Genomic DNA, 8,372 nt, shown 5'->3' with positions numbered 1-8,372 from the left:
TATGATATATTATGAGAGGTATAAGATCCATTAAGACCTAAAGAAGGAAAAGAATATAGTTATTTAGGGGCAAGCTGTAATGTTTAGAACAGGTAAGATGGAAAATACATTTTTTAAAATTGAAAAGCAATATTTTCAATAAACATATAATAGATATTTTTCAAAAAATATCTATTAAAATATCAAATTCAGAGAGATCAAATAAAAATGGACTCAGTGTGCAACCAAATGTAATGGATATACTGTGATAATCTTAGTGAATTCCTTCTTAGTGGATGGTACAAGATGTGCAAGGTAAAATCTATGCCTATAAATTGCTAAGAAAAAGAGATTAGCAAAGATGATTTGAGATATTTTAACTTACTGTAGATTATCATTATAGACTCGAGCTCTACACACTTTGGCAATCTGTTGACTGTATGCCTGAACACTTTGAAATACCACAGCCTAGGATTTTGATGGGCTGGTCAGTTCCCAGGCAACTTGGCTAATGAGAGCAGCTTCCGTGGCACTGCCATAGACCTTGTAAGCATAAGCAGCTGGACAAACCTCTTTGTGAGATTGTGAAACTCATGGGTTTTTCAGCACTACTTTCCTGAGTTGATTTGATAAAAACTGTTCTTCCAAACCATCAGTAGTAAGTTCTTTTAGTTAAGTGATAAATCATAGCCAAATTGTACTGCAAACTGGTGGATGTCTAACTTCTTCAGCATGCCTAGGTGTCTCTGAAAATTCATGTTTGGTTGAGTCCAGTATAGCATAATTTATTTTTCCTTAAAGTTGCCAACCATTGCCTCAAAAGAGACAAACACTTTGGCCTGATCATCAAGTATCATATTCGCCCCTGCTTTTTCTGACCGGGAAAATGTTTCAATCCATGTGTCTTCACTTCTCCTCGTTCATTTTTGTAAGTTTGCCCTTTTCTTTGCATAAGTAGTTGCTTCCTGTCTTCCAGCTGGGCAAAAATTTCTAGTATCAAAAGTTAGGAGGATTGTGCATGATTATATTGGCTCCTTTGCTTTGTTGTAAACAATACACTTAGTTTTATCGTACTATTTGTGAGGTTTCATTGAATAATTGTGAGGCTGGTTTCCAAAGGCACATTGATTATTGACTGCAGACTGAGATAGATAGGAGGTTCAGTTCTGTGTCCTCTTAACAGAGTTGACAAATCATCATTTTCTATTTGAGTGATATCTGACCACCAAACAGGAACACCTTGTACTCTCTTGCCTTTTGTCCCAGGATTAGGAGGGCAATTGGAACCACCTGCCAAAGCAGACGTCTCAGCATCTCTTAGCCTTTGCCCCCCATTCCAGACAGGATGCTAGAGGTAGACTCAGCTAAGAATTATTATCTGGTCTCCTTAGCAGGGAGTGTTGATTTTAAGTATCTTGGTTTTTTTTTGGAGACAGAGTTTTGCTCTGACACCCAGGCGGGAGTGAAGTGGCGTGATCTTGCCTCACAGCAACCTCTGTCTCCTGGGTTCAAGATGTTCTTATTCTGAAGCCTCCTGAGTAGCTGGGACAACAGGCACGTGTCACCACACCTAGAAATTTTAAGTATACCTTAAAGTATGCTCTGATTCCAGATGTTTGCACTGAGAGTCTGTTTAGTTTTTTAGAAAACCTATTGTTTTGTGTGTTTCTGTTTTATGAAAGTAATATAGTTTGTAGAAAATTCGAAAATACAAAAGTTTGAAGAAAATGACCCATCATATCACAACTCACTGTTAATGTTTTATTTTATTGCCATCTTGTCTTTGTTTATAAAACACAATTTATAGATTTATCTTAGTTATTATGCATATATAAACATTATATATGTATATTCCTAGTTTTTTACTTTAATTTTGCTAGCAAATTTAGTGTGCTTTATGTTTGAACAACAAATCATTTTGCACTCTAGTAACCTCTGGACTTGTCTTTTTTTTGTCTGTTACACATTTACTTGACAACAAGAACCCTTGTGTCAGGTCAGCATGGGACCTTTGGCCACATTTCATTTATACAGCAAATGCCCAGGACGGGGGATTATACCATGTTTCCAATATGCACTAGGTTAGAATATCCTAGGACATATGTTTTCATTTCAATAGCCTAACGTATAATCTGATTACTCTTATGCAAGATAGGATAGAAAGTAGCAATTCTAGTTTGCGCCAGGGGCTGTGAGTTTCTTAAAAGACCTGAACCTGATCTGGGGTCATTCCATTAAAGATACTCATAGAATGGTCTATATGCAGTCCTTAAACATGATTTTCAGAGAATTTATGATCATTTGGTCAAATGCTCAGAATCCCCAGTTGATGTGGCCATATTTATACAAATTGATGACCTGATGGTCTCTAGGGCTCATGGTTGGCTGCAGTTATGGGTGGAGACTACTTCATTCAGGAAGCTAGAAATTAGGAGACAGAATCAGAGACTAGTATTCAGGGAGCTAGAAATTAGGAGAGAGAATCAGCCACCATCTCCTCCACATTCTTTCCTTTTTTGGAACTTTGCTCATGTCTGCATCAGTGGAGCCTAGACCTGGAATCTCAATTGTGTGATTTTGTTTCTAGAAACCATAAGTAAGTGGGCACTAGAGTAAGTTCTTATCAGGCTAAGCTGGAAAGAGATAAATAACATTTCTGAGCCTCACTGATTTAAGTGTAATTCACTAGAATTCCAAGGTCTCTCAGTAATTAAAGACAACTCTGAAAATTCAGAGACGATTCCATTTTTGTCTCAGTCCCTTAAAGAACAGTCAGGTTAGCAGAAACTGACTGTGATGTCAGCTACCACTATTGCCAAATTCATACCTCATGTCAATTAAATTGCCAGTTACAGGCATTATATACTTTCACAATTTGTAAGACAGTTCATGTTTCAGTGATTTTTGTCTGACTGTATAGTCTTGGATTAAAGACTTCTGACAGAGGAAGACACTGTAATAGAGCACAGCAGATAGACACCCATGTGCTGCATACTTTCAGTCATCAGTCAGTTTCTCCACAACAGCAACCTTGGACCATAGCCATGATAGAAGTAATGGAGTTGCCCAGGTCGCGCATCAACACCAACATGCTACTTGGTTCATCGACCAGCCCATCTGCTTCAAAGGGAGGCTGGAAAAGACTCATCCCACGGGAAAAATGTTTATTCTTTCAGATGAAGAAGGAAAAAATGGAATCATACTATTGTGAGGTTTCACTGAATAATTGTGAGGCTGGTTTCCAAAGGCACATTGATTATTGACTGCAGATTGAGATAGATCAGGAGGTTCAATTCTGTGTCCTGAATGTCTAACTTCATTAGACATTAATGGAGCCCCTTCATGAAGAAATCTCTGGAATCTTGGAAGTGTTGGAAGAGTAACCACCAAGTCAACCATCATGTGTGCATCTTATGTCCAGTTTAAAGAAGATAACCATCCTTTTGATCTTGGACTTTACAATGAAGCTGTGAAAGTTATCCATGAGTTCCCTCAGTTTTATCCTTTAGGGATTGTGCAACATGATTCGATCTTAATGAATTTTCATATGATTGCACATGAGCTACATTAAATGCTATTAGAGGAGACCCTTCTTGTTTGAGGGAGACATTTCTATGCTTTCTCATATTCAATTTGCTTTTTTTTTTTTTTTTTTGAGACAGAGTCTCACTCTGTTGCCCAGGCTGGAGTGCAGTGGCACAATCTTGGCTCACTCTGACCTCCACCTCCTGGGTTCAAGCGATTCCCATGCCTCAGCCTCCCAAGTAGCTGGAATTACAGGCACCTGCCACCATGTCCGGCTACTTTTTGTATTTTTATTAGAGACAGGGTTTCGCCATGTTGGTCAGGCTGGTTTTGAACTCCTGGCTTCAAGCGATCCGCCCACCTCGGCCTCCCAAAGGACTGGGATTACAGGCATAAGCCACTGCACCTGGTCAATTTGCTCTTTTTAAAATTTTATTTGTCTAGCTTTAGATATTCCAATCTAGAGTTTTTGGCTGAACTGATATATTGACAGTTCTCACCTAAGTCCCATTATAAAGAATTGCTTCTACAATATATGGTCAGATTAGATGCAAGAATAAAGCAGTTGTCTGAGTTTAGGTTTCTGTTTTATTAATAAAAACTAAAAGAGTACACACTAAAAATACAGCATAGTAAATATCAACATTCTCTAAATTTATAAACTTGAAAAGTCAGAACCTTTTACTGAAGTCGGGATGCACTACTCAAGATATTGTTAACCAAGGTGGGTCAGAGGATGAGGGCATTTTCAGTTTAGGAGCAGCTACAGCATAGGGACTTCAGAGCCCTTTACCTTAACTTTAGAAGGTCTAAGAGAAGAGTGGCGATAATAAACAGTAATCATAGCTAAATTGATTAAACATGTCCAACATACTGGGTACTGTGTTGACCACTTTAACGTGTTGTCTTCTTTCATCTTCATCACAATCTTATAAGGTAGTCAAAGTGATAATTCCCATTTTGTAGAACACAGAGAGGTTAATGGCTTCTCCAAGGTTATGGAGCTATTAATGCCAGAGCCAAAACTTGAACTCAGGTCTGCTCAAATACAAACACATACTCTACAAACACATGCTCTTAAACTGTAAGCTTTGTGCATTTCTTGTTGGTGATTAGCCTTTACATCTTGGCAAATCAAAGGCGAGGTCATTTTACCATGCTCGGATTCATTGACGTTCTCATAAAGCAACACAAGTCAAAATTTAAAGTGGAGGGTATGAGCCTTCTCCTGCTATTATTCTTGTTTTCTTTTCAATTCAGGATTCTGTAGGCACAAAAACACAAAATGACGTATCTTTTAGTCCCAGGGTGTGCATGTTTTTCTGATCATTTAAATAATTTTAAAACATTACAGACAAATCTCACTTATGCTTAAATCCTGAATAAAATATTAGCAAATAGAATAAAGGACTACATTAAAATGGGATTTGAAATATTGGTAAATGGAATCCAGCAGAACATTTCAGCAAAGCAAGTTTTTTGTAGAAATGCAAAAATAGCTTTAAAATGGGATTAATAGTATATAGTCAGTCAAACAAATAGATTTAAAAGCCTACTTTCATCCTAATAAATGGTTAAAAGGTATTTGACAAAATTCAACATCCATTTTTTAAAAAGTTCTCATAGTAAAAGAGGCGTAGATTAATATTCTTCACTTGATAAAAAATATGTATATTTCAAAGCAAATACTAGTATCCCTTTATTTTTTATTTTATTTTTTGAGACAGAGTTTCATTCTTTTGCCCAGGCTGGAGTACAGTGGTGCAATGTCAGCTCACCATAACCTCTGCCTCTCGAGTTCAAGCATTTCTCTTGCCTCAGCCTCTTGAGTAGCTGGTATTACAGGCGTGCACCATCAGACCTTCCTAATTTTTGTGTTTTTAGTAGAGACGGAGTTTCACCATGTTGGCCAGGCTGGTCTCAAACTCCTGACCTCAAGGATCCTCCCGCCTGGCCTCCTAAAGTGTTGGGATTACAGGTGTGAGTCATTGTGCCAGGCCTTAGTATCACATTTAATAATGAAACACTGCCAGGTGAACACCTATAATCCCAGCCTTTGGGAGACCAAGGCGGGCAGATCACCTGAGGTCGGGAGTTTGAGACCAGCATGACCAACATGGAGAAACCCTGTCTCTACTAAAAATATAAAATTAGCCGGGCATGGTGGTTCATGCCTGTAATCACAGCTCCTTGGGAGGCTGAGGCAGGAGAATTGCTTGAACCTGGGAGGTGGAGGTTGCGATGAGCTGAGATTGAATCATCGTACTCCACCATGGGAAACAAGAGCAAAACTCCATCTCAAATAATAATAGTAATAATGATAATAATGAAACACAATAACACTAGTTTTTTTCTATAAAAATTAAGCAAGAAAGACAAAGGTATATATTATTGTACTGTACAGAGAGCACAGTTCTCAATATAGTATTCAAATTTCTTAGATTCAGGGCTTAGCAAAGTGCCTGGCACACAATAGAAACTCAATTTATTTGTTAAATGAATTAGTGACATTGAAACAAGAGGTATAAATTCTGGAATAGAGGAGGTGAAATTATTATTTGCAGATAATACAGTTTTGTTTCAATAGAATTAATTTAAAAATGACTAGAAATAATAGGAACATTCAGAATAGTGGCGAGGTTCAAAATTAATATACCACCACCTGCTCCACCTTTGTGGCCTCCTGGGCCACCTATGGGTCCTCCTCCTGGACCACTGAGACCATCTGGAATGCCAGGCCTCTGAGGGCTTTTACCCCAACATTTACCTGCAGGACCACCACTAGGCTGACTCCCTGGCCCTCTCCCAGGCCCACCTCCAAGTCTTCCTCCTGGGAACCCCCACCAAAGCGACCTCCCCCTGCATCTTTAGGTATCCCTCTTTCTCATCCTGGAATGATGACCTTGGATGCCTCCACATAGACTTGCCCCTGTCCATCCCTGGCTTTTCCCACCAGCTCCCTTGCCAAACCCTGCAATTTTCAGTGCCCCACCTAACTTGATTCAGCAACCCAAGGTGGATGATGTGAGTGCAGCCACCATTGAGAAGAAAGCCATGACAACCATCAGTGCCAAGCCACAGATCACTGCTAATTCCAAGGCAGAGGTTACTTGATTTGTGCCCGCTGCACTGACAGTGGATCAGGAGAATGAAGGGGCTACTGCCACTCCTCCAAGAAAAGTTAGTGGATGATTCTGCTGTGCCTCTTGCCAAAGCAGCTCTCAACTCTGGTCCTTCTAATTCATGTCTCAGTATAGACCAAGGATGATGTTTATGGGACTTTCATGAAAGCTGGAAGGGTTACTGTGACACTTTATTTCAGTTCAGGGCTATCCTAAAGTTTAGCTTTGTTCAAAGTTTACTGCATATAAGAGAGGGTGTCTCATTCAGAATAGATTGGCTATTGAAACAGTGCTGCCACATCCATTCCCTTTCATACCACCATTTTCATCCTGTTTCTTCCCTTTTTCCAGTTATTTGGAGATTTGTGATTGAGGATCTCAGTCACTTATTTGTTTTGACTCTCTTCTTGTGTGCTGTGGGCACTGGAGCAGAGATTTCTGAAACACAAGTTTATTTTAACTTGACTTTTGTTTTTGAGTCATTTTTGATATTTTCCTGTAAATATTTTGTAATATTCTACTTGTAGTGAAATGGATCGCAATGTCATTTTCTGATACAAACCTGGATCTGTGGGAAGAAAACATACAGTTCTCTGATTAAAATTATTTCCCAAGCAGAGCCTGAGGCAAGAACAAAGTGCCGATACTTTCTTTGGGCTAAACTTGGAGTGTTTTATGGGAAAAACAAGTAAATGTTCCAAATCAAGAAAAAAAGAAGATGGCCAAATAGGAACAGCTCTGGTCTGCAGCTCCCAGCGTGATTGACGCAGAAGACGGGTGATTTCTGCATTTCCAACTGAGGTACCTGGTTCATCTCATTGGGACTGGTCGGACAGTGGGTGCAGCCCACGGAGGGCAAGCTAAAGCAGGGCAGGGCATTGCCTCACCTGGGAAGCACAAGGGGTCAGGGGATTTCCCTTTCCTAGACAAGGGAAGCCGTGACAAACTGTACCAGGAAAATCAGGACTCTGCCACCTAAATACTGTGCTTTTCCAAAGTCTTTGCAAATGGCACACCAGAAGATTATATCCCACACTGAGCTCAGTGGGTCCCATGCCCACAGAGCCTTGCTCACTGCTAGTGCAGCAGTCTGAGATGGAACTCCAAGGTGGCAAGCCTGACTGGGGGATGGGCATCCACCATTGCTGAGGCTTGAGTAGGTAAACAAAGCAGCCAGGGAAGCTCGAACTGGGTAGAGCCCACTGCAGCTCGACAAGGCCTGCCTGCCTCTGTAGACTCCATCTCTGGGGACAGGGCATAGCTGAACAAAAGGCAGCAGAAATTTCTGCAGACTTAAATGTCCCTGTCTGACAGCTCTGAAGAGAGCAGTGGTTCTCCCAGCACAGTGTTTGGGCTCTGAGAACAGACAGACTGCCTCCTCAAGTGGGTCCCTGACCCCCGTGTAGCCTAACTTGGAGACACCTTCCAGTAGGGGCCGACTGACACTTCATACAGTTGGGTGCCCCTCTGAGACGAAGCTTCAGAGGAAGGATCAGGGAGCAATATTGCTGTTCTGTAATATTTGCTGTTCTGCAGCCTCTGCTGGTGATACCCAGGCAAGCAGGGTCTGGAGTGGACCTCCAGCAAACTCCAACAGACCTGCAGCTAAGGGATCTGACTGTTAGAAGGAAAACTAACAAACAGAAAGGAATAGCATCAACATCAACAAAAAGGATATCCATACCAAAACGCCATCTGTAGGTCACCATCATCAAAGACCAACGGAAGATAAAACCACAAAGATGG

At 40.5% G+C, this 8,372-nt stretch overlaps 2 pseudogenes; both read left to right on the top strand.

Moving 5' to 3' along the window:
* The first annotated feature begins 3,023 nt into the window (after positions 1 to 3,023).
* Positions 3,024 to 3,550, top strand: LOC144340613 (replication protein A 14 kDa subunit pseudogene; annotated as a pseudogene).
* A 1,110-nt stretch (positions 3,551 to 4,660) lies between these two features.
* LOC100425511 (uncharacterized) lies at positions 4,661 to 6,842 on the top strand (annotated as a pseudogene).
* Positions 6,843 to 8,372: the final 1,530 nt, after the last annotated feature.

This window comes from Macaca mulatta, chromosome 4 (genome assembly GCF_049350105.2).
Source record: "Macaca mulatta isolate MMU2019108-1 chromosome 4, T2T-MMU8v2.0, whole genome shotgun sequence".
Lineage (NCBI taxonomy): Eukaryota > Metazoa > Chordata > Mammalia > Primates > Cercopithecidae > Macaca > Macaca mulatta.
The sequence above is the reverse complement of the archived record's forward strand: the minus strand, read 5'-3'. Positions and strand labels throughout refer to the sequence as shown.